The 26,702-nt window shown below is 56.6% G+C and overlaps 1 protein-coding gene across 1 annotated transcript in view; it reads right to left on the bottom strand.

The window, feature by feature from the left end:
* The window catches only part of CDH4 (cadherin 4), a gene marked incomplete at both ends in the record, with an annotated part of 550,963 nt that overhangs the window by 94,489 nt on the left and 429,772 nt on the right, over nt 1–26,702 (bottom strand). The gene's annotated exons all lie outside the window — the stretch shown is intronic.

Here is a 26,702-nt window from a genome sequence, read left to right as displayed (position 1 = left end):
CCAGGGAAGAAATTCTCCAGGTGTTCGGGTGGTGAGTTCAGCCAACGGGCCTGGGACACTTGACGGAGGCCTGGCATCTCTGCTCACCTTGATGAGGATCTCATACAAGTGACAGAAGGTCACAGGAAAACATCTCTGGATCCAGCAGGAGGCTGTGTGGGTGGGGAGCCACGGCCAGCGTGCTCACCTGGTGACACCTTCCGGGTGACCTGGGCAAGTCCCCTCACCTTACTGGCCCTTTATTTCCTTGTCTGTAAGGTGAGGGTGTGGTGTGCCTCTAAATCCTGCTTCTATGATGATGCAAAATGCAAATTCCAGGAAAAAGAAACTGATGCACCTCAGGAGCAAGTGAGTGTTTCTGAAGCTGGAGAAGTTTTTAGACCCGCTTTATTCCTCCTGGTGTCCCGGGTGACAGTGTAATCGGGAGTGACCGTCCTGTGGCATTCCCTGGATTTAACTCAGCTGGTTCCACCACAACTCCACCTGTGTTGTGGAGAAAGACCGTCACCCTTTGGGGGTGGTGGTGAGAAAAGAGAACTTCCTGGGGATGGTGAGGGGCTGGAAGCCTGGAGCCAGCTTCCTGGAGCCTGGGACTCTGATCCCCACCCATGACGGTTACTTCTATATGTCAACTTTTTGGGCCACGGGGGCCCCAGATATTTGGTCAAACATTCTTTTGGGTGTTTCTGTGAGGGCATTTTGGCTGAGATGACCATGAAATCCCTGGACTTTGAGGAAAGCAGATTGCCCTCCCTAAAGTGGGTGGGGCTCCTCCAATCAGAACATAGGACCAGCCTTCCCCAAGCAAGGGGGGATTCTCCAGCAGACGGCCTTCAGACAGTCCACACGGCCAGCTCTCCTGTGTCCCCAGGCGGCCAGCCCACACTGCTGATTCTGCCGTGAGCCATTTCTTTGTAAGTCTCTTTCTTTCCACCCTGCTGGCCTTGTTTCTCTGAAGAAGCCTGGATAACATGCCACCGTCTCTCCCTGCCACAATGGACAGGCAGATTGCACAGTGGGGTGGCTGCTGGGCGGGTGAAGCGCGATCGTCAACCTGCTGCTTTGGCAATTTGACGTTCAAAGATCATGGGGGGATTGCGGCCTCCTGTTATGCCCGGAGTCCAATGGGGCAGGCGGCCCTGGTCAGTCAGGGAGAAGGACAAGTGGGCAGCTGGACATTTTGACAAGCTCAGTGGCCTCTCGTCGGCCATGCCTGAAGCCCTGTGAAGCCCAGTGAAATCCTCTGTGGGGGACGTCGGGGTTTTGAGGGGACGCACCCTTCAGTGCTTCCTCAGAGACGTTTCCACCCACCAGCTCTGCCCCTGGGCAGTGCACAGAGGAGGCACCTCTGCACACCTCGGTGACTGATGGCTGAGGCGCGCCTCTGAGGAAGACCCTGGGAACTACAGGTGTGTCGGCCTACTTTTTTCCTTTATCAGTTTTTCATTTTAGCACCGTAATAAAATTTCTGATAATCTAAACATGGCAGTAACTCTGCTCTATAAAAATGACTGTCTCCTCATGTTACTGCCGTCATCAGAGGTGCCGTAAAAACGCTCACGACACGAGGCAAGATGGTTATTGTATTAAAATGAATAAATGACAAGGGTTTTTATTACATGAGTGACTTTCCTAGGCATCAAGACGCTCTTTCTGTTGTACTCGCATAATGAACACATAATTCACCAGCACATTAGAGCACTGGCCTTGGAGTCTGAAGGCACAGTCACGGCAAATAAGTAAATTATTAATGAGATGTTATCTAAAAATAAAATCGCAAAACCCCACCTTCCTCCATTAAGAAGGAAAAAAGAATTTCTAGTAACTCTTGAAGCCAGAGGAGTTGGGAAGGGACCTGCCGGCAGTACAGAACATGCTCTAGAACATGCGCGGGGGGGGGGGGGGGTGGCCGATCCCAGTCAGTAAGCTCCCTTCTCCTTCCCTGCCTCCCACCGAAGGCAGGAATTTTGCCACCATTTGCTGTCACAGCCTCCCTTGCAGCCCAGGGTGGTCTGTGACCAGTATCTGAAGGATGAGACGTGAAGGAAAGTCTGGAGGGGAAATCCTGGGATTCTTTTGCTTTCCTGACAACAAGCATGAAAAGATAGTTACTACTGTCATTTCTTGAAGTGGAGAACATGGCAGGAGTACTGGCAGCCCTCTTTCGACCATGAGGAGACAAAGCCAACAGCTATGGGCACCACAGCACGGTGGTGGTGGGGCTCGTGGAGCACGGTGCTCACAGATGCAGTTTCTCATCCGACCCTCGTGAGCGTACATGCATGTGTACATGCATCCGACCCTCGCGAGCGTACATGCATGTGTATCCGCATCAGCTGATTCTTTCGTGAAGGAAATCAGGAAAGGCCACAAGCAAGCGGAGGGAGGGAGGAGGCCTCTACTTCCTACTTGTTTACTTTGTGGAACTTTAAAAGAATTTTCTAAGCATGTTCACATATTACTTCTATTTAAAACAGAAGGCCAATGATGGGCATCTGAGTGGGGGTAGAAGCTATTTTATTGTTCTTATTTTATTTCTCTGTATTTAAAAAAATCTAAGGAATGTTTTAGATATATATAATTTATTTATTTATTTTGGCCGCGCTGGGTCTTAGTTGCCATATGCGGGCTTCATAGTTGTGGCATGTGGACTCTTAGTTGCGGCAATGCATGCGGGATCTAGTTCTGTGACCAGGGGTCGAACCCGGGCACCCTGCATTGGGAGCGCGGAGTCTTACCCACTGGACCGCCAGGGAAGTCCCCGGAATGTTACATAGTTTTTAAATAGACAACTCCTTTGCTGATAACCTTGCCAGCGGGTCACCCTCCCAGGCTAAAAGGCATCATGTGACCTTGAGGGGACCACGTACGCCTCCCTTGTGTCCACACAGATCAGGACCCCATGCCTTTGGGCAGCTGCTCGGAACCCCGAGTTCATTACATTCGGAGCGATGGAATCAGGCCTCCTCTGGTTCAGGAAAAGCTGACGGGCATGGGCATGGGGATGTGTGGGTCTGTTTCAGGTACGTTACTACACGTGGCTCTAATGGTCCCAGACGGGGTGGCTTCCTCTGTCCCTCAGTTGGGCTGGGATCCCCCCACCGCACCCCCGTACAGCCCCCACAGTGAATGCTTCCTGGGGACCAGGCACCGTCCAGGCACCTGTTCATCATGGCCTCACCTTTCGCCTGTCCACTGTCCCTGGAGGCACAGCTACTGCTGTCCCTGCCTGACCCACGTGGGCACGGGGGCCAGGGTGTTACCTGTCGTCTATGGTGACACCGTGGGGCGATGGGAGAGGGACAGCTGCCCCTCAGGGAGGAGGTGAGGTTTCTCCATGAGGTCGTGACAAGGTGAGCCTGGGCCTGACCATAGCCCCAGACCGTGGTTTCAATGTCCTCTTCCTCAGTCACTAGAGCCCCCTTTGGCTGGCCTGTGCCGTACAGCGAGGCGGCCTCTGAACCCCTGAAATGTGACGGAGCCGTACTGAGTTTGCTGTCAGTAGAGGAAACACACTCGATTTCAAAGACTTTGTATCAGAAAAAGAGACTGTAAAGTATCTTAGCCAATTTTTAAAATATTGATTTCAACTTGAAACAGCATTTTTGGAGATGCTGAGTTAAATAAAATACGCTATTACATTTAATGTCACACCCATGCTCATAGCAGCACTATTCACAATAGCCAAAAGGTGGAGACAACCCAAGTGTCCATCGCGGGTCATGGATAAACAAACTGGTCCGTCCTGACAATGGAATACTATTCAGCTTCAAAAAGGAAGGGGATTCTGCCACGTGCTACAACATGGGTGAACCTTGAAGAGACTATGCTCAGTGGAATAAACCAGTCACAAGAAGAAAAATCCTATATGATTCCACTTCTGTGAGGTCTCTAGAGGAGTAAATTCATAGAGACAGAAGGCAGAATAGGGGGTTGCCAGGGGCTGGGGCCTGGGGAGTTAGTGTTCAACGGGGACAGAGTTTCAGATTTGCCGGATGAGGATGGTTCTGGAGATGGAGGGAGGTGATGGCTGCACACATTACAGATGTATTTTAAAACCACTGAACTGTGCACTTAAAAATGGCTATGACTGCAAATTTTATGTCCTATGTCTTTGACCACAACAAAAAAATTAATTGCACATCTTCATTTTTACTCTTTTTTTTTTTTTTTTTTTTTTTTTGCGGTACGCGGGCCTCTCACTGCTGTGGCCTCTCCCGTTGCAGAGCACAGGCTCTGGACGCGCAGGCCCAGCGGCCATGGCTCACGGGCGCAGCCGCTCTGCGGCATGTGGGATCCTCCCGGACCGGGGCACGAGCCCGCGTCCCCTGCATCGGCAGGCGGACTCTCAACCACTGCGCCACCAGGGAAGTCCCATTTTTACTCTTTTAATTGTGGCTGGTAGAAAATGTGAATTACCTACGAGGCTTGCATGTTGTCTCTGGAGTGTGGCGTCCTGAGAGAGGGAGGCCCCATACCACCCGGCATCTCTCCCCACAGCCCTGTGGCGCTGTGGTTACTGGATTTGTGCCTGTGTCTTTGGGTTTGGGTGATGTTTGCTTCCTCGTGTCTCTCTCAGGTGCACGGTACCCGGGTCATAGGGGGCCCACTAAACACTTGCAGATTTGAACTGAATTATAAGATTTTTTTCCTTTCCTCTTTCAAACCGCAAACCCATCCTAAGGATCACAGCAAGCACAAGGGTGGGGCTGAAGCACGGGCTCACAGAGGCAGGAGGAGGTGGAGCTTAGGCGGGTGGTTCTGGTGCTTTCACGACAGCTACAAATCCTAGAATGAAACGTGTTTGCACACGAGCCCAGTGCCCGGCACGTGGGGGCCCCAGAGAAATGGCAGCTGTTTCCAAGGCCAGTGCCCTCGGGACCCTAAGTGACCTTGGGGTTCTCTGGGGAAGGCGAGGCTTGGGGGAGATGAGTGTGAAGACAGGATGGAGTTGGGGGGAGATGGGGACCCCCAAGTCTGAAACAAGGTGCGGCCAAGGGGATGAAGGGAGGTCGGAGACATTCCCCAGAGAAAACCAGCAGATCTTGTAGGAGAAAGGGGACCCCAGATTCCAGGAGCCGGTGCCTCAGGAGTTTGACCCCCAGCCTTTCAAAGCAGGTCTGCCACGGCTCAAGGTCACAGAGTCAAATCGGTAACACGTGTCCCCAGCCTGGCGGTCCTGTCCCCGAGAACCCAGCGTGCGTTGCAATAATAGCTAAATAACCAAGCCCACCCCCGCCCCGTAAATGAATACGCATTTCATCAGTACAACTAAAATAGCTCCTTTAGAAATGTCCTTCCTCCTCTGAGCACACAGAGCTGGGGAGAAGGTTGGTAATTATACGTGTGTCACAAGCAGTCCCAGCCCGGCAGGGGGCTTAGCGCTTCATATAAATTATACCAATCAGCAGCGGAGGGAAAAAACCCACAGGGGGATGGAAAGCGGTGCTTTCTCCCAACTGATGTACACAGGTACTAGATCCTGGCGAAACAGTGCGGGGGCGGGAGGGGGGTGTCGTCATAACGTGAGAGTCGCGGTCCTGCTCGGCCGCCTTCAGAAACGCAGACCATCCTCTTGATGGCGTATTTGGAGGAGGTGCGATCAGTCACAGGGTTAGGGGGTCTCCAGGATACAAACGCATTTGGAATCCTCCTCCGGGTGGGGAAAGGATGACGCGCTTTAATACACCTGAGAAATGAACAGCGGATGCAAATACCAACGCGCTCTCGGTCTCTCTCTCCGGGTCCCCCTCTCAGAAGGGGACAGTTTCAAGGCCAATGCTGTTTCCCTGCGGTTGCATCTGACACTCCTTCAGGTTCGCTCATCCTCAGTCCCTAACGGGCCTGGCCAAGATGCTCTGCAAAGGAAGGTCCTGCTGGGAAACGGAGATGAAGTCCTTGCAGGTCCAAAGACCCCAGACCTCAGAGGTGGGGCTGAGGACAGAGGAGGGAACCCAGAGGCCCATCGAGGCAGGAGAAGGCAGCAGGGGGCATCTGGGCTTAGCCACGGGGCTCCTGTTACAACGCCAACCTCAGGAAGTTCCACTGGGTCTCCCAACAGCTCTACCTTCTTCATCCTAAGCAGCCCTACCAGCAGAGGCCATGAGAAGAAGCTTCCGGGAACCCACGGCTATTTGTGTCGTTAATTAGGATGACACGCAAGCCTTCTGCTTGGATTACTGGGAGTCTGGGCACCTTCCAGTGCTGGGTCCCCAGGAGATGCCCCTGGGGTCTGAAATGCTCCTAGGCCCCTGCAGGACCTGGGGCCCTTCCTGCACAAGCTGCTGCTCTGACATTGAAGTTTCTTATGGAAACAAGTGTAGGTGGCAGAGACGGAGGTTAGGAACGAGCCCAGACTCCCTGGTGGGCACGGACGGTGTGGGGAACCAGAGGGCAGCCTGTGGGAGAGGGTCCACAGGTCCCTCAGGCCGGCGAGGTCATGGCCGTGCCCCCGGGGAGTGACCGCACCTGCTGTCAGCTAGGAGAACTTCTGCCCGTTGCCAAACTGCGATGGCCAGTGTCGTGCCCACAATTCTTCCAGACTCCACCAGCTCCCACCCGCCTGGGGACAGATTTCCGTCTTTCACCAGTGGCTCACCGACTGCAGGAAGCCAAGAGGTCACATTTGGGTTTAAACAGTCATTTGCATAAGTCCCGAGAAGCTGAGGGCATGGTTTCCATCTATAATAGCTGTCTCCGGTTGGCAGAAACATGGCCTCTGTTATTATAGAAATTAACATCTCACAGGCTAAAAGAAAATAAATTTGGTGTTTAAGGAAGTGGAAAATAGAATTTTCCATCCTTTTTCGCTGAGCATCTCAGCCGAACACTGCCATCAGAGCCGCTACTTTTGTGTTTAGAAAATCAGGAGCAGCTGAGAAGGCTGCTCCCTGTGCTGAGTATTTTACGCCCTGAACATTAGGGAGATGTTGTTATTGGGCCAATGATGGTGAAAGCAAACTTTTCAGGCTGGGAAAGTGGCCGCCCCTCCCGCAATAGCCTCCCCGCCCCTAGCTTCCTTCCTCCCAAGGCTGCTGCAGAACGAGCTCCCACATCACAGCTCGGGCCCCCGACTGCCCTTCCGTGGGACTTGTGCTCCACAGCGAAGCCTCACCAGCCTCCGGGAGGACCCCCGGGGGCCGCCCTGGGAAGCCCCCAGCTGCTCCCCAAATGGAGGTGCCCGAGTCCCTAGGTTTTAGGTGACTTCAGGCTCCTCTGTGCCGAGGCCAAGAGAAATTGCTTCCGTTTACTCTTTTGTAAGTGAGAGAAGTGGGAGTTTAAAAAGTCAGCACAGATACCCGAGGCAGCCAGGAGAACCAAGGACAACCCAGTTCCCAGCCCCAAACCTCCCCTGCTGTGAGCCTCCATTTCTGTCCGGGGCGTATTTTGCATTCGATAATCTGGGGTTAACAGTTTCAAAGACTTAGAATCAGAAAACCAGTGTTCCTTCGGTTTATTTTCCTTCTAGCTTGGAATCCCCTGGCTGTGGCCTCCGAGGACGGAGAACGTAACCGCTAAGCTTTATGAAGTTCTCCACCCCGCACCCCTTCGCTGCAAAGACAGATTCCACTCTGGGGGGTTCAGCGGGGTCTTCGGGGCTCCTGAGTACCGAGGAGTTTGATTCCAGAAGTCCAAGAGTGAGGCCGAATTCCCTTGTATCTCGGAGCCTTTCTGCACTGATGGGGTCAAGGTCCGGTCAGGAGATCTGATTGTTCTGGAAGCAGCTGTGGGCCACCCTCCCCGCTCATGAGGACAGAAGCTGCTGGAACTGCCACAGGGGCCACTCCTGGGCCTGAACAAACACCCCGAGGTCACAAAGCGTGGTGCGCAGGACGTGTGGCCTCACTGCCCTGGGCGGGCGGTAGGGTAGGGGGTGACCTGGGTGTGCCGTGGCGCTGCGACCCCGTCCATCATGGCCTCCCCTGGGAGGAGGTGTCAGGCCAGGAACCGTGGTGCTCGGGTCAGAAGGACTTCTCGGGTCATGTGGCACGAGCCCTTTCTGCCCCGAATCCTTCTCCGCCGCTTGCCCTCGGACACGCGCTATGTCCAGCTCACACATTCCTGTGAACTCAAGTGCACCCAGGCTGCAGAATTTTCTGGCATTCGATCAATTATTTCAGAGGTCCCGGGTTGCTGCAAAAGCAGGCACAGGATCCTCGGTTTACGGACTGGAAGAAATCCCAGTTTCAGGAGTTGCCCTCCCAGCGCCCGCACCTGTGCTTACACGGGCGTGGGAAAGCCGTGTGTGTCGCAAAGGTGCCCTGGGCCGCTGGGCAGGGAGGGCCCGGCGGGGAAGTGGGGGGCATAAAGGAGCACCGACCTCCACTGGGGGGGGGGCTTCAGGCAAAGAAGTGTCAGTGTTAATACCGCTCCACGTGCAGCAGGACCCCAGGGTGAGAATGCGCTTCCTTCCAAATGTTCACTCGGGAGCAGATGCCTGGCCCGGAGGACCCGCAGACGCTGATTACATGCTCGTCAGCTGACACGGAAGATGCTTAAGCACCGGGATGAGCAGACCATGAACTAATGAGGGGACCACTTACAGACTCGCAACATCTTAGCAATGTATTTACCGGCACATCCTTCTAACGGGGCTCATTTTCTTATCACCGCCAAGCAGGGTTTAATTGCACGCTGCAAACATTCTCTCGAAACGGGGGCTCCGCCTTGGGTCTCTTGCACAAGGGAGTTTTCTGCCAGTTATTTTGGGAGCCTCCAGCTCGCCAGTGAGAGGCGGCAGAAACCAAACAGAACGGCTGTGAGGACGCGGCTCCCAGGGCAGGTCAGCAGCCCCGGACCCTGGGGAGGGCCCCAAGGATTGCTCAGCTGGCCTGGGTTCCAGCCCTGCCCCTATATCCCAGCTGTGTGACCTCAGGCAAGTTACTGCAGTCTCTGTGCCTCACTTTGCTTTTCTGTGAGCTGAGGTGACAAGGTGCAGGTGAGAAGAGATAATTCCTGGGACGTTCTTGTGGGTGGGTGGGTGGGGGTCAGTCTTCACCCCGTCTATGAGGCGGGCTGTTACTATCCCCATGTTACAGGCGAGGAAGTGGACCCAGAGGGGCAGGCGGGTGGCCCCCAGTCACATGCTGGAGGGGCGCCTGATGTGAACCCAGAGCTCCAGCCCCAGATGCTGAGCCCTCCCCATGCCGCGGGGGGCTCTTCTGGCCCACAAGCCGTGTGTCCGTGCTGTGAGTGATAGGGGCCATGCTGGAGCATCCACGGCAACCATCGTCCACCGTACTGGAGAGGACAGTTGGCCAGGCTCTGGGGTCCCCAGGCAGCCAGGGAGGAGGTCCCCAGGGAAGGGAGTCACACTACTGGGTGGAGGAAACGAAACAAAGCCTGGCAGGAGCCAGGAGAGGCCGGGCACCATCCCTGCCGTTGTGCGCGACTGGAGTCGGGTGGACCGGGCATGGGGCACCGGCGGCTCCTCTGGCCCAGGTGCTGGGGCGAGAACGCCAGGTGCTCTTGATGCAATCGTCACACTACAGCTTTGGAAGCAGGCGGGCCTGGATCTGAAGCTGCTGCCTTCCAGCTGTGTGACCTTGGGCAAGTGACTAAGCCTCTCTGATCCTCAGCTTCCTCATCTGTGAAAAGAGAAGGGTCGCAGGGTCCTCCTGGAAATACTCACTCCATCTGACCTTGGGAGATGGGAACCAGGTGAAAGGCGCAGGTGAGGCACAGCACTTGGCCCCTGAGCACCCCAACAAGAGGGCACCGTTATCTCCAAGGAAACTCCGGAGGGAGCGAGAAGCCGTGTGGGTTCCCCAGGGCGCGTGGCTTGGGTGGATGGGTAAGAACCCAGGCTCATTAGCGGATTGACGGGAACGAGGCTGGGGGCCTCTGAAGTGCTGGAGGGAGCTCGAAGCACATTTTAAACATTCCCCTTGCAATCTTGTTTACTCTGTTAATTCTCAAAACTGAAGGGGTTTGCCAGGGACGTTAGAAATTCTGTTTGAAATCTGCAGCAGCAGTGATTTAAGATGGCTCTCCTTCTATTGGGGCAGGAAGGTGGCACACATGACTCTGGGTCGCTCTCTAGTCTACGCCGGCGGCTGCAGCCCCTGGAACCCAGGCACAGGTGGCCGCGGTGGCATCCTGACTCGCGGTCTGGGCCCTCAGAGCCGTCCTGCCGGCTAGCATGTTAGGTCCTGTTTGTTACCAGGATGCTGTGGGGTTTCCCAGTCTGTTTCTGCCAGTGTCGTCGACCTGCCTGAAGAGGCCCTTCTCTGCTGTGACGGCCTGGGGCGCACAGCAGCGGCTTGGAAGCTCTGCTCTGCTCTAACACAGCTGGGGGACGGTAGGTGGGGGCAGTGGAGGAGGCCCGGTGCATTCTGCACAAGATGTAAACCCTGGGAAGTGCACACGTCCAAGTCCTGACTCCCTGGACTCCCCCAGAGGGCTCAGGTCGGTAATGAACCACCTCTACCTAAACACAAAGGATACCTGTCGGTTGGTGACTGAACTATGCACCGAGCGTGGGGAATGTTCTCATCAAATTTCAGTGCTGTGTTTGGGATGGTTTGACTTAAGATCTAGGCCACGTGGGGCAGGAGAAATCCTCTTGGGATGTTGGAAAACACACCAAAGAGAGAGGCAGAGGCCCTTGGAGCTGGCGCTCTGCCAGGACCCACCTCCCTGGGCAGTGGCCTCTCTTCCAGCTGCTGGAACAGGGGCTGGGGAGTGACCCCTCCCACGGGAAGTTACTGCTCCCCACCCCTGCAGCCATGGCCGTGACCGCTGCGGGGCACGAGGGTGGGCAGGGCTGGAGGACAGCTTTCCTCTCTGGCTGCCGGGACCAGGCTGAGGCTGGTTTCCAGCTGAGGCCACTTCCTTTCTCGGCTTCTTCCCCTGCCCATCCTGCTTCCCTGCCTCTTCTCCTGATAACGCTGCCCCCTCCTCCTTTACGTGCACCTAAGCCCCAGCCAAGTGGAAGCGGCCCCCTTGGGAGCAGATGAACTGAGAAGGCCGAAAGGCCTGAGAGGCCGCTGGCGGGGGAGACCGCTAAAGGCACGCGAGTGGGTGGACGGCAGGACCACCAGGGCTTCGATGCAAAGCCCAAGTGGAAAGTCTTGAGGACGGATGGCCGGGCTGCAGGCTGCCAGGGAGGGGCCCCTGCGTGGGCAGCTGCTGGGCTTCTCGATAGGACGGTGGTGAGGCCGGGGCCCCAGGAACCTCAGGACCTCTCGGACTGGGCAACAACCATTTTCCAATTTGCTTTTCCATTTTCAACCAGTTTCAACCAACTATTTATTGGTTTCTCTTGGCTTCAGACCATCCAAAGTCTGATCTTTACTACAGGCGAGTAATGGTCACCGCGCTCCCTTCTGGGTGATTTTGTGCGAGTCAAGCACGCGCGTTTATTCACAACCTCGAATGAAGCCGTCCTGAGATGCCGGGAGTACGGATCCCGCGTCTCAGGAAAATCTCGTTTCTTAAGCCGGAGTCGTTTGGATCTTTCCTCCAGCAACTTTTCACTTCCACCTGGATCACATCCTCAGCAGAAGTTGTATTTTTTTCTCCCTAAGAGTTTGGGGATGTTTGCGGTTTTTAGAAATGCGCTTTCTGTTGTGTTCCTGCGGAGCGGCGTGCCTGACAGGCAGGAGCCGGGCCTGCTGATGAAGCAGCTGTCAGCACATCACCGCCGGTTTTGCAGGGATGAAGCGCGTGAGCTCACGTGACCGATTCCTTTCCAGCTCCCGTTACAAATGCGGCATAATGTGGAGAGCGGGAGGTCGGGATCTCCAGCCCCCAGGACGCCCAGCCCAGAAAGTGCAGAGGCCCCGTGCTCTGCGGGTCACGGCCTGGGCAGCAGTGTGGGAGGGGGGCAGTGGCTCTTCGGAGAAGCTCTGAGGCCCCGGGGGGTGACCCGGGCGGCCAGGGTTGGGCAGTTCTCAGGAACGGTGGCCCTGCTCGGTTCTGCAGAGGACGGATGATTTCAGAGTCAGATGTGTTTACAGCCTTCGGGGTTGCTCTGGGGTTGGCAGGGGCCTGGGCAGGGGGCTTGGCAGAGATGGGGGAGAAGGGATGGCGGTGCGAAAGGGAACCCAGTGGGGACACACACAGACTCTGATCTCCAGCGGGAGTGGCTCGGTTTTTATGATTCCTGACAACGCCCATTGAGTGAACAGAGGGGGTCACAAATTGGGTCTGAGAATCCAGGCCAGGCACATGCCCCGGGGCAGGTTGTATTCAATTTCTATTCGATTACGACCTCGAGTAGTGGGATTGTGGGGTGTCATTTAATTTCATTTAAAAAATGGGTTTTGAGCGAAAGTAGGAACATAACGTTCCAGTGTCACTACAGTTCAGAGTTACGGTGAAACATATTCTAGAGAAACTTGTCAAGTTAAAGAGAGAGCTTTGAATCCGGCTCAGCGTTTCTATTTAAAAGACAAATTCTTTTTTTTTTTAAATAAAGGGTTTTTAGATTTCATTTTATTTTATTACTTTGCACAGCAATTCTCTCTTATCGTGGTAAAAAACACACAACGTTAAATCTACCATCTTAACCATTTTTATGTGTATAGTTTACGTTAAAGTGTGTTAAGCACATTTGCACTATTGTGCAGTAGATCCCTAGAACATTCCCATCTTGCACAACTGAAACTCTGTACCCACTAAACACTAATTACGCTCCCCCTCCCCCTCCACCCTTGACCAGAGTCACTTTTTGCTGGAAAGAATACTGGGGGACTTCCCTGGCGGCGCAGTGGTTGAGAATCCGCCTGCCGATGCAGGGGACATGGGTTCAAGCCCTGGTCCAGGACGACCCACATGCCGCGGAGCAACTAAGCCCGCGAGCCACAACTACTGAGCCCATGTGCCACAACTACTGAGCCCACGCGCCTAGAGCCCGTGCTCCACAACAAGAGAAGCCACCGCAATGAGAAGCCCGCGCACCGCGATGAAGAGTAGCCCCCGCTCCCTGCAATTAGAGGAAGCCCGCTCGCAGCAACGAAGACCCAACGCAGCCAAAAAAAAAAAAAAAGAATACTGGGAACTACATGCCAAACCACTACACATGCCAAACCACTACACATAGGGGCCAGAATGATGATATAATACTAACAGCTACAACACAGCCCCCCCTGCAGGTCCGTGACGATGGGTGGATTTCAATCAGGCCTGAACCCTCTCCCCACATCTCTGCATCTGCTGTCCTCTCCCCTTCCCTGGGGTCAGCCCGCATCTTGCTTGGTCAGGGGCCGTTAGCTACTGGTCTTGGCCGCCCTTCTGCTTCTCTGCTTCTGTCCGGAGACCCTGCTGGAGGGTGGAGGCCATCCCTCCAACCCCAGCCAAGCCCGCAGGCACGAGCAGCAGTCCCCGGGGTTGTGGCAAAATATTGCCGCGAGAGACACTATGGTCTTTTCAGCTAAAACCCACCTGGTCTCCCTCCCCTCATAAAATCCCCGCAGACCCCGTGAGACGTGGGACAACGTCCACACGCCTCCCCGCAGCCTCCGGGTTCAGTCGAAGGCTCCCCATCGCTGCCCTCCAGCCTCATTGCCCTTGCCCCTGGACGCCCGTCTGTCTTGTGTGTGGGTTGTAACGTTTGCATCCAAGGTTCTGCCTTTGTCCCCGAGGAACCCAGCCATGAAGAACACAAGACACAACACAACACAAGAACACAAGGTCGGAGGAGGCCTGCTTTCTGTCGCAAGTCCTCACGCATTAAAACACGAGTTCCCTCTCTGGCCTCCTCACGCGTCATCTCCAACTGGATCGGGCTACACCTCTGCGTGCTCCAGCTTCTGCCTCTCCTCCTCTGTGCAAATGCTAATTAGTCCTGGTGTCACGGACGCACGGATACAATTACACTCAGTCATCGGCACTCGGGGACCTTGATCGCTGAGAAGAGGTCCCTCATTTCCAGGTGCCTCCGAGTTGGGGATGGGCCTTAGTTATGTAAACGGTGAAGATGACAGGCAAGGGTGTCTTCCTGGGTGTCGTTTACATTCACCACAACACTGAAGACCCCAGATTAATTGATTTCTGAGCTGTGCTGACACATCACACCCATTGTTTGTCCAGCTCGCCATCCCCGGAAAGACGGGCTGGTGATAACAGCACATCATTCTTAGAAACACTTCTGCATAGTCGAGGAAAACGGAGAAGCCTCATCTGGTGGAATCGATCATACGTATTCACCACAAGCTAAAGGTCTCAAGCCGGCAGGACCATCACCACACGGCTGCCGTCACTGACCCTGGCATCTCCCAAGTGGTGGCGGGTGCCTCCCTGCTGGGGCTGGAGATGGTTTTCCGTGGTGGATGGACAAACACTGCCTTTAAACAATAACATCATTTTGCTGCCATTTTGGGGGGGTCTGTTCTCCTTAGGCCTAGTGATGGGGGCTTTTCATTAGACGATGGTTACCTAAAATGTCCTTCAAAAGAAACTTGTTTCATATGACAAGTGAGTTGATTTAAGTAACACCACAGGGAAACAGCAGCATATGTGGTATCTGACCAAAGGCAGAAGGCGTGAAGGTGAGTCGTGAAAGACCTCCCCCACTCCCTGGCTGTCTCGACCCCGCGGCTCGCGTGCTGATGGTAAACAGGGAAGCCGCAGGGCAACAGCGCACACTTCAGAGGCAGACAGTAGGCTCCGAGCACGAGGACTGAGGAGTGAGAACTGAGAAGCTGCTCTGAGGCACAGAGCCGGTGGCTCTTCTGGTTCAAATCACACTAGGAACGAATTCTGCGTGTATCCCCTTAATGTTCCAAGACGCGTGAGCTCTAGGAGGGGCAAAGCCGGGACCGGAGAAAACCCCCCCCACACACTAAGATCTAGAGCTGGTCCTTAACGTGCCCACGGCCTCAAAATGAGGTCCAAATGGAGGCTTTTTCTCTCACTACCGGGTACAGTGGTTATAAATGGGTCTTTGCATGGAGGCTTAGCTGTATTTTTTGCAGCTGGCACTGCTGCATTTGAAACAAGGCCAAGAAAACAGATGTACCCATTAGGTTTGAAATCAGAGTCACGATTCTGGAAGCGCAGACTCCCGGGTGACCGGCGGAGACACAGCGTTCGTGACCCAGGGCTCTGCGGGGTGAGTGCCCTCGCAGCCCTGCCCGCACAGTGGCACCCGTTCCCTTAGCCGTCTGGGCAAGGTTCCCAAGCCACCGCAGCCACGACCAGTGTGCGGCCACAGGTGATCTCCCGGCGCCTTAAACGTGGCAGGAGTACATCTCGTGGCCTTCGTCAGTCTCGGGCGCACTCCTGTTTGGATCGGGGCACGCTGGCTCACCGGCCTTCTTCACCCTGGGGTCGTGCCCCGCCCAGCACAGCCCAGTCCACCCAGCATGGTTCTGGAGCGCCCCATGCCTGCATCCTGCCATGCCCGCCAGCCCACCACTGCGTGGACGTGATTTAACCTAATGACAGATGACATTACTGGCTGTGAGCTTTCTGGCTTTACCGAGCAACTCCAGACATCCTGGGGGTTGATAAAGTGCTACGTGCAGAATCCCTGGATATCCGCCCATTCTCTTGATGCAAGACACTTCCCCGGTTTGTTCCATCGTGTCGATTGGGCCTGAAGAGCTGTCAGTAATTTCGCATCGCGTCTTGTTCTCTTGCTTCCGTTTATTTTCCTGGACACTGTTTAGGTCATTACTGTGTGGCTACTTCACAGAAACATCACAGCGTGCAAGACCTGCCTGTGGCAACCTTCCTTCCCGGATGGCGGAGCTGCCAAACCGCAGGCAGGGGCCCAGGGACCTCGGGCTCCCTGCGGGCAGGAGAGGGAGCGGACGGAAGGGAGTTTCTGGAGCCAATCAGTTTAGCCTGAAGAGCCCCAAACTCGGACACGGCTGGTATCCTGACCCCCGACACCCCGTCATCGGAGGCTTGGAGTCATGTCCACAGCACAGAAAATCCTTGTCAACAGCCTGACTGTTTTAAGACCCCCCACCAGCCCCCATCAAAGACACCAGCTGGGCAGAGGGGGCCTGGCCCCCACTGCGGTTCTGGAATACAGCGACTGTGGCCTTGACGACACCCACTGTTTCTGCTGACATCACCCGCTTTCTTCCCCGAGACGGCTTCTCCCCACCAGCCACTCCTCAGCCTGGCGATGCCACCAGGCACCTCCTGGGCCCTCCCAGAGCTACCCGCACCCCAGCAGTGCCAAAGCCGGGCGTGTGTGTGTGTGTGTGTGTGTGTGCGCGTGTGTGTGGTGTGTGTGTGTCTGTGTGTGGTGTGTGTCTGTGTGTTGTGTGTGTATTGTGTGTTGTGTGTGTGTGCGTGGTGTGTGTGTGGTGTGTGTGTGTATGTGTGTGGTGTGTGTGGTGTGTGTCTGTGTGTGTGTTGGGGTGTGTGTGTGTTTGTGTGTGTTTGTGTGTGTGTGTGTGTGGTGGTGTGTGTGTGGTGGTGTGTGTGTGGTGTGTGTGTGTGTGGTATGTGTGTATGTGTGTGGTGTGTGGTGTGTGGTGTGTGTATGTTGGTGTGTGTGTGTTGTGTGTGTGTATGTGTGTGGTGTGTGTGTGTACGGGTGTGCGAGTGTGTGTGAGTGTATGTTTGTGTGTGCATGTGTGTGTGTGTGTGTGGTGGTGTGCATGTGGTGGTGTGTGTGTGGTATGTGTGTATGTGTGGTGTGTGTGTGGTGTATGTATGTATGTGTGTTGGTGTGTGTGTGTGGTGTGTGTGTGTGTGTGTGTGTGTGTGTGTGTGTGTGTGTGTGTGTGGTGGGGGGTGTTTCCACGGCCCTGGAAACCATAGATCAGGAACGAACGTCTCCTTCGTTTGCAGAATCACCTGCTGTGGTGGTTTCTTAGCAACCCACTATTGGAGGGCTTCTTGGTAGTTAAAATAAGATCTGCCCCTCTCGAAGGTGTGGTTCTGGTTTCAAGAAGCCCAGATGCTCTCTGTCCCTGGCATCGGGTGTCACCTGGCGGAAGATGACACTTAACTACGTCCTCGGGGCCAGTGTGACCCTGCATCGCTCTCAGGGACGGCAGTGGGTGGCAGACGGCCGCTCCACCACCCTGCCTGGCCTGGTGGAGCCTGACGCAAAGAGGCGCTGTACACGCGTGTGGCTGAAACGGGCACCCCGCGGCTCTGCCGCGGAGACAAAGGGGCCTGCCTTTCGTTCCCGCGACCCTCACCCCAGGAATCAAAGAGCCGCCAGACGGACAGGCAGTGCAGTGTTTCTCCAGCAGCCTCACGGCCAGCCTGCCCTGCGTCCAGATGCTGCTTCAGCGCCCAGCACCCACGGGAGCGTCCTGTGGCTCTGCTGGTGCCCGTGTGTGCACTTGCGTGCGTGTGTATGTGCCTGTGCACGTGTGTGCATTTCTCTGGGGAAAGGGTCTGGAACTTCCCTCAGACCCTCAAATGGGCGTAGAATTGCCCCCCACCCTGCATTATGGTTTTTCATGGCAGCAGAGCACCTCCTAAGTCCTCGGGGTACAGGTCCGTGAGGTGAGGGCTCTGGTGCCTGACTTCAGGGGTGCCGTGGGTGGAAGTGGAGTCTGGTCTCTGTCCCGGGCATGAGACCTCGGGTGCACTCTTTAGCCCTGGGAAGGGAATGAGGACGCCCCTGTTCCTGGGGTCTTCGAAAGAACTATTGTGTTGCAGTCACCCCTGGAGAGGGCCCTGTACTGCGCTGGTTCCGCGCTGGTCCTGAGACTCTCTCCTTCCACGGAACTGGGGATTGTGGGGTGTGTGTGTGAGCCCTGTGCTGCTCGGGGCCTCGGGGTTGGGGGCCTCTGCTGAGGTGGGCTAATGTCAAGGATGGCAGAGCCACAGGGTGAGGAGAAAGCCACCTGATGACACAGACATCGCCTGAGCTCCTAGATCCTGCCGTGCCTGAAGCTGACCCACCTCGCCGTGTTCCACTTACACGCGCCCTAAATGTGAGAGTTGGCTTCTGCCACCTGCAGGTAGAGTCCTGACTCTTCTGCTCCAGACCTCTGCCCTCGTGGTTCTGTACTTGGGTGGCAGAGGCTTCCACGTTGCCCCCTCACCGCTCAGACCTCTCCCTGGGCTTCTGAGGCTGCTGCCGCTGCTCTGCTGGGTCCCCACTCTGGGCCGCCCAACTCAAGCCCGACACACCAGAAGCTGAACTAACCTCCAGGTGAGCGGTGGGCGGGTCCAAGCAGGAGACAGGAGGGAGGCTAGCCTAGGATGCACACGTCAGGAGAGGCAGGGTCTGGGGGCTTCAGGAAGGAAGGAGCACCAAGCACTTTCAGGAAGAGAAGGGAGAGCTGCCCACTGGGTGCAGCTCACCTCTCCACTGGAGTCGGACGGCAGGTGTGAGGCTGGAGGCCGGCACGCAGAGGGTGGGGTGTCGCGGGGGGGCGGCAGGGACCCTCTGCTCTCCATTCTTTGCTGCCTGCCCCGTCCCGCCTCCTCACGTGCACAGGGCAGCCCAGACTGGATGGACTGTTCACGGGAGGCGTCTCTGCAGAGCGGGCCTCCAGCGGGGGCTCGAGGAAATACCAGTTCTGTCCGGTCCTCAGCACAGCCACTCTCAGACCACCTAAACAGCAGGCTGGACGGTTGGTGAGCTGTGGTTTTCACGGCCTGAACGATGTCTCCCCGGCTTGATATCTGTTTTCAATCATCCCTCCACCCCTTACAGAAAACAAGCCTATTTGGAGAACATGCGCCTCTTTTTTGTCAAGATTAATTCTCAGGTTTGGCAACTTCCCTGACAAGAGACTCACGCAGAAAACAGAAAGCTTAACTTGTTCACAATCCATTAGCTGTACAGCGCCTGCTGTGGCTCCTGGGGCCACCGGACAGACAGAGGGATGGGTGACACCGCGTGGCTGTGGGGCTGCTCCTCTGCACGTGGCCCATCTCCAAGGGGTTGTGTTCTCTCAGCTTTGGGTGCTCTAAGCTGCAGAACCTCTGGAAACGGCAGCTTCTCTTGTAATGGATTTTCATTTCGACAGTTTAATAATCCTCCCTCCTTGATGGGAGGCTGGGAAATACGAGACTGAAGTTTCTAAAGATGGCCCTTCCTCTGGGGCCAAGCAAGGAGCTGGCATGTCCCCCTCCTAGGTCCACAGATGACACCCTGTGAAACCACAGTGCCCCAGGATGCCCCGCCTGCAGAACGCCCGGGTTGAGCCTGGCCCATGCTTCTCTAGCGGCAGAGGAACTGAGTTCCTAATTTGGATGGATTCCATCATCGGGGGATAAGCTCAGAGGAACAGAGATTTCGGCTACAATCCCCTGGCCAAAGCCACCTTAACATGTTATCAAGTTACCGTTTCGTATTTCCAAATAAAGTTGAACAGGTGAAGGCAAAGAGCTCATTCGGGAACTAAGCTTAAATTTAAATACAGCCTGCCTCCCGGAATTAGGGATTTTCAGACTTTGAAATAAGCAGCCTGAGGAAATTGGTTTGGACAGACTTTCTGGCTGCGTGTCCCTCTCAGTGGCACCGGTAATCGCTGGCTGGACGGATCGCCACCGGCATGCCAAGTACCGGCGAGCGAGCTCCTTGCTGGTCCAAACGCATCGGGAGGTCAGAGCCTGTTGGGGCCACACCCAGAGGGGACCCTGCAGCGCCTCACGGACACACGGATGTGGTGGATGCCATCTGACACCTCACTGAAGAGACGGGACGGCTCACGGACGGCTGGTTAATTAGCAGGTGGTCATGCGAAGCCTGCGGGGCATGGGTGAAGGAGGGGGGCGTGGCGACAAGAGGAGGCTCCTTGCCGTCCAGAGCGAGTCGGATTCCAGCAGTGACAACGCAGACACGGACCCTCCTCCCCACCTGCCATGTGCGAGGGTGCCACACCCACCCCAAACGGAGGATGAGGGAGAAACACCGAGCCAGACTCAGGCAGTGGGCATCGTGCAAAGGAGGGCGGAGGGGAGTGCAGGGCCCCGCCTGAAGCACACAGGATGCACCCCTACCGGCCACCCCAGTGATGATGCGTAGGGGCCAGTGGAGGGCAGACTCCGGTTCCTCTGCGCCCCTCAGGTCACCTGCCCCACCCACACAGGTGTCTCTGCTTAGCAGGTCCTCAGCCCCTCGCTGCCCCGGGGACTCAGTCACTGTCTTTGTTTGCAGCCGTCCTGGAGCTGATTAGCTTGAAACAGCACGTGAAAAACACAAGCATAGATTTTTCCCACTTTTAATTCCCTCCAACAGAGAAGCTTGTTTTCCTTTCCCCAAATAAGTTTTCCTTCAAAGAAATATCCTGCAGAAGAAATGCATTTCTTTTTTTTTTTTTTTGCGGTACGCGGGCCTCTCACTGCTGTGGCCTCTCCCGCTGCGGAGCACAGGCTCCGGACGCGCAGGCTCAGCGGCCATGGCTCACGGGCCCAGCCGCTCCGCGGCATGTGGGATCTTCCCGGACCGGGGCACGAACCCGTGTCCCCTGCAACGGCAGGCGGACTCTCTCTCAACCACTGCGCCACCAGGGAAGCCCGAAATGCATTTCTTTACTGCTAACTTGGAGATGGTGAAAACGGGGATGATGGGGCACCCCCCGGACCTCGGGGCTCTGGGCTCCCCGCACACTTTGCCAGGCATGATGCGGGAGCTCTTCAGACAGACTTTGTGGATTCAGAGCCCAGCTCTGTGCTTCGAGCTGTGTGACCTCCAGTGAGAACCTTGGCCTCTCTGAGCCTGTCGCTTCGGCTAGGAACAGAGGTGGGTCAGAGTACACTTCTCCTCCAGGGCTCAGGGGTTGAATAGAGCAAGGGTGGTGTCACAAGGGTTCGGCTCCTAGGGAGGCTAGTAGAGGTGAGCTGTTGTGAGCTTCCTTGTTTCTGGGAGAGCAGGTGAAAGAGCGTCGCGGGAAAGGGGCAGAGACCAGACAGAACCTCCACTTCACTCCAGCTACAGGGGCCCCCCAGCATCCTACTTTGGGCCTTTGACCAGCTGAACAGGACCAGGTGTTCTGTTCAAAGACATCCAGGTCCTAATCCCTGGGACCCATGAATGTCACCCTACAGGACAAAAACGAGTTTGTAGACGTGATTACGTTCAGGCTCTTGGGCTGGGAGATGATCCTGGATCAGCCAGGCGGGCCCTAAGGGTCCTTACACGACCGAAGAGAGGGGATTTGAGAGAGGTAGCAGCCAGGGGCGTACGCTGCGCTGCTGGCCTTGGGGACGGAGGAGGGGCCACGCACGAGCCGAGGAATGCAGGCACCTCCAGAGGGTGGAAAAGGCCAGGATTCTCCCTGAGCCTGCAGAGGATGCGGGACGATGCGGGGCCCAGCACTCCTTCCATTCGGGGGCGCCGGACCAGCACCAAGAGTTCCCACGGACTGTCGCTGGCCCATAGAGGGGTCCTGCTTCACAGAGGCCACTGAGGCACAGCGAGGCCATGCTCCCCACCCCAGGACACGACTGGGAAGGGCCAGAGCTGGATCGGATCCCGAGGCTGACCCCCCGAATGCCCCTTGGCCTGGCTGCCCCAGGAGAGTCTCCACGGCGTCTAGCCACGGACAAGAAGCTCTGGACCAGACCACACGGGGGAAGCCGCGTTTACCTGGGAAATCCCTGACCTGAGTCACGGTTCACCGGCCCTCTGAGCACAGGATGCTCATACACGGGTCTCTCCAGGACTCCCCTCCCTACCTGGCAGGTAAACGTCCCTGGGCTACTGCTGCTTCCTCCCCTGCAGCCCCGTGAACCAACACCCCACACACTGCCACCCCCACTGCCAGCAGCTCGAGACCCCCCAGAAAGGCCTCTTTGATCTGTCCTGGTTCTGTCCACCCTCTCGGGCACTGAGCTGGGCAGCTTTCCAGAAAGAAGCATCCGTGCTCTCAGGTTGTGGCGCCTTTCCTACTCACAGGGTCGGGGCCCTGGGCCTGCTCAGGACTTTGGCTCTGGGGGCTTCAAAGCACTTCAAGGGCTTCCCTGGTGGCGCAGTGGTTGAGGGTCCGCCTGCCGATGCAGGGGACACGGGTTCGTGCCCCGGTCCGGGAAGATCCCACATGCAGCGGAGCGGCTGGGCCCGTGAGCCATGGCCGCTGAGCCTGCGCGTCCGGAGCCTGTGCTCCGCAACGGGAGAGGCCACAACAGTGAGAGGCCCGCGTACCGCAAAAAAAAAAAAAAAAAAGCACTTCGAGGGGGCCTTGCTGACTGCAGGCCACTGGCTCTTATGGGGAGGAATCAGCCTTGCCGGAGGCTTCGAAGGGAACCCGGCCCTGGGACACGCGAGGAGGGACAGTAGGCTGTTCCGGGAGTGCGGGGGGAGCGGGGCACGGGGCACAGCACTCCTTGCCCCCGAGGGTCGGCAGACGGGTGGGTGCAGGGCAGCGTGGGGAAGTCCATTGCCACCGTGATGGGGCCCCGCATCTCTCCAGGACGCCCCCAGACGGAGCGAGCGGCTGGAGGGAGAGGGCGCTCGAGGGACCTGGGCGACAGTGCTGGCAGAAACTTCTCGCTGAGCTCACCAGCCCCGTCTGCAGAAACCCCAGCTACCACCCCGCAGCGGGACCCCCAGAGGGAGCGCGCTCGTCCCGGCTGGGGGAGGGGCCTCCATATTTCTGATGGAGCGTGCCAGCCTCTGCCCCCGGAAACCACGAGGGGCCACACGCAGCAAACTGGGACTCGGGCCGGGGCTGCCGGGCACAGGTGCCAGCCGCGAACGCTGAGCGTGAGAATGAGTGTCGCCCCACAAAGTCCCCACAAGCCTTGCGAGAATTTGGACTCAGGAACGTTTATGGCTTGCTTGAATCCTCTTCGTATTCACGGGAATATTTAAAACAATCCTCTTACGTTCTGAAACACGTTTAACCGTTCTTTTCCCTGGAGCGTAACAGCTGGGTGTCAACCAGCTCCACCCTTATACCAGCCAGATACACACACCTGCCTCTGTGAACTTCCCAATTTAAATGTGATTTCCCGATAGAAGCAATAAGACAGTCATTTAGTTTATTTAAACTATTCAAATATTATCTGATTATTTAGAAACATTTATAGGGGCCAATTAGATGTAACCGTTGATCAGAAATATAGCAGCTATAAAATTAATCCTCCATAACCACAGCTCTGACAAGTAGCTGGTATGTATTTAACGTACATTAAAAACTTTTAAAATTTGCATTAAGGAGGGCTAGAGCTCAGCGAAATCTCCAGGGTCCTCGACTTCCATGAAGCGGCTGCCACCCCTCAGCGTCTGGTTCTGAATGAGACGGGTCAGCTGGGCTAATTTTTTCTGGCTTCCCCAACCCTGGAGCTGTGCTTTCCAGCCTGGTTTTTTTTTTTTTTTTAGCGAAACAGCATCCCGAGTGTGAGGGCCTGTGGGGTCCACAGTTGGCCCTATAGGAGGTCTGCGTCCTGGGCCCCAGCCTCCCACCTGGGGGCTCGACACGGATCCCACCCGGCCTGTCTCCATCACAGCCCAGGGCTCTGAGAGGCCTGGCACCGGCATTTTATCAGCTCCCAGGTGTGTTATTATTATTATTTCTAAATATAGTCATAGCTCCACATAAACCAGAACTTGCTTCATTTAAACACCTGGGCTCTGGAGAAACACATTCTGCTGTAAGACAAACGTTTACCTTTCTGCTGTGATGTTTCAGCCTCTTTCGTGGTCATTTCCCGCCCTAGGCTCTGCCACGTTTCACAGGAAAAACACAGGATGGCGTGAACCTTTCTAATCAGTGGTGACATCAGTGTCCCTTCAACTCACGGCGGCGTGGAGGGACTCGTGTGGCTCCCCCACTGGCCTGCTGGCCCCCGGTCACCAGCCTACAGAGCACACCCCCGTCGGCCCTGGGCCGGGGCCCCACTTTCCGCGCAGCCAGGAGGGAGGGTGGCTCACGCCTGCGGGCCCCCCCGACACTGGGGATACTGAACGGAGCTGCGGAGTTGAGCGCCATATGGCGCTCTCCCAGCAAACCCAACAGGCGCTTCTGTCACCATTGGGAAGTGGCATGAAGCTTAATCTCCCGATGAAGTGGAAGATTTTCCACGTTAGCAGGAGCCCCTGCAAACAGCACTTGCTCGGCGGTTCTATTTCTTCCGTCCTTCTCTCCTCACATGCCAGCACCAGCGGGGTGAGCTGCAGGCTGCAGCTCCCTGGGCGCCGAGCCCAGCCTGTACCTGAAGCTGCATTCTCCAGGTCGACCACTCCTGGGTCTGACCGACTGAGAGGTCACGGGATCCTACCCCCTCCTCCCTTTCGTCCTCCCCTCCCCAGGCAGGGCCTGCAGGCCCAGGAAGACGGCAAGGAGGACCTTGTCTGTTTCTGTAGGATTTCCCTTCCCGGGAAATGGGAGGTGGGAGTCTGGGGTGGGCCCAGGGGGCTGCAGGACACAGAGCCAAGGGGAGAACCGAAGCTGGATTTGCCCTGTGTGGCATCACCAGCATTGGGCTGTAAGCAGTTCATCAAGGTCGGCTGGGCCACTGACAAGGCGTTGCCCACAGGCCAGAAGGAAAGGGCTTTGATCACTTAGGTCCCCTGCACTGGGGCAGGGCTGGGTGGGTGTTCTGCTCTGCTGTTTCCTGGCTGTTTGACCTTGGGCAAGTCACTCAACCTCTCTGAGCCTCAGTCCCTGCCTGTGGGAGTAAAATGGTATCACCCCTTACTTCACAGGCTGAGGACTGTGTGGTAAACAGTGTCCTCTGGGTCAACGTGGAGATCCAGGTGTGTGTGTGCGTGCCTGTGCACAGCTTTGCGGGACTAGGGGAGGCCTGAGTGTGGAGTCCAGAGGAGCAGGTGGGAGCCGGGCTGGGTGGGGTTGGGGGCATCCCACCCTGTGGGCAGTTGCCGTTCACACCAGCCAGCCAGGTCCACCTCAGGCCTTTCATCTGATGGGGGGTTGGGAGGAGGCCCAGACGCCAGGCCATGTCAGGCCAGTGGCCGCTGGTGTGCCAGGACACGCCTGGGGCACTGCCTTGTCACTCCTTAGGAGCAGAAGAAACCAACCTAATAGAACCAGGTGGCCACCCGGGCTCAGTGCTCCCGGGCCCTAGCGGGGACCAAGCTATGATGTGACACGGGAATCCATCATCATTTGGGTGTCCTGGGGGGCCCACGGCTGCCCACGCAGAGCCTCGGGGCCTCCTGGGCCCAGCTGGTGGTGCTGGAGACCAAGGAGCCTGCTGGGTCCCCGGTCTGGGTCTGTCTAAACGCCGGTCCTCGTGGTTTCTGCCGAAACATGGGACACATCAGCCATGCCTTCTTGCCTGGTCTGTTTCACGTGTGTAGACGGTTCCTGAAGCCACGAGTCAGGTAAGAGCCCCCACTGCGTCCTCGTGACGCGCTGCACAGGGAGAGGTAAGTGGCATGTGGGTGGGAAGCTGCTGGCTCCTCGTCCCGGGGGGACACCCTCCCTGGGCCTGGGGGTGCCTTGGAGGGTCCAGGCCTCTTCGAGAGGCTGCTTAGCTGTCTGCTTAATTTTGCTTTGAACACACAGACACTGAGGCTCCATGGCTTTTCTTGTTTTTATCTCCCCGTTTTTCAGGAAAATGAAATCAGCTTCTTGACTTAAATAAGCATTTACAGCTCCCGAAGCCCCAAAGCCCAGATCAAACACTAACTCAATCGCGGAGCAGCCCAGCAGGCCAAACACCTAAGTGCAGGTGCAGATGCCTCTTCAGGCCTCTCGGGTTCGATTAAAACAGCCCCGCTCTGAGGCCCTTTCCTGATGGTTGATACAGAGAGGGCCCTGAGCCTGGGGCCGCGGTGGCCTGAGACCCAGACGCTCTTGGACGGGACTGTAGCCAGAAGCGAACAAAGCACACAGCAGTCCAGCCACAAGCCGGGCCGTCGACACGGTCTGTCTCTCGGGCGTCATTTTAAAGAATAACTCCGGAGACGTAAGTCTGACTGCTCCGGCCTCACCGGGAGGCTGGAGCCACAGCGCTGTTTGCTGCTGCCTCCTGTAGCTCAGAGGCAGCCCGAGCTCCCAGACACGACCCTCCCCGGACGCCATCTGTTCTGATTGGCTTTGCTTTTAAGCCAGCGTCTCCGTGCCATGTTTCGGTGAGTGGAAGTCAGGTCCTCAAACTGAGAGCTCTGTAGATGCCCTCCCTCTCCCCCCGCGCCCCGGCCTGGTTCCGTTCAATTCAGAAGAAGAGTCTTCAAAATTAGCTGTCAGCGGTTTGGAAGTAATTAGCAGGAAACAGCAAGTATCAGAAACGCGACTGGGCCTCCTGCAGGACCACGTGCCTGGTGAGGGTTTCCTGTCGCCATCCCGGGAAGGCAGAAGGCCCGAGGGCTTCTCCCTCTCGGGTCCAGGGAGCACCTGCTATGGGCACCTGGACGGCCCTGGAGAGATGGGCTTCTATCTGCAGCGGTGTCCTCTGCTGTCAGTTCCCTCCCAAGCCTGGAGGCGTCTCAGATAAAGAAAGCCACACTGTGCGTTCTCCCTCCTCGGACCCTGCAAGGACCCCCGTCTGCAACCACCCTGGAGGGGTGTGTCCTTCTGGTGGTCACCCTGCGGCTGCTTCTCATATCACATGCGCACTGAGAGTCCGAAGCTCCAGGGCCCCTGGCCACAGGGTGGACGCAGAGTGACCAAAGGGAGCCCCTCATTCTCTGAGGGTCACGAGAGTCGGGTCATCCTGCAGCAGATGCACCACAGCAGTGCAAACGCAGGAGCAGACGCGGCCTCTCATCTTTCCCCAGGTTGGCCCGAGTGGCCGTGTGGAAACTAGCAGACCCTATCCACGACGAGGCCTTGCAGGGCAGCTCGAGCCGGGCCTGCTCGTGTCCTCTCCGCCCAGAAGCAGAGCCCCACAGGGCCCCTCGTCCCTCCCGCAAAACC

Source organism: Leucopleurus acutus (assembly GCF_964270905.1).
Source record: "Leucopleurus acutus genome assembly, chromosome: 16".
NCBI classification, from domain to species: Eukaryota; Metazoa; Chordata; class Mammalia; order Artiodactyla; family Delphinidae; genus Leucopleurus; species Leucopleurus acutus.
Note: the sequence above shows the minus strand (reverse complement) of the source record. Positions and strands in the feature narration are given on the sequence as shown.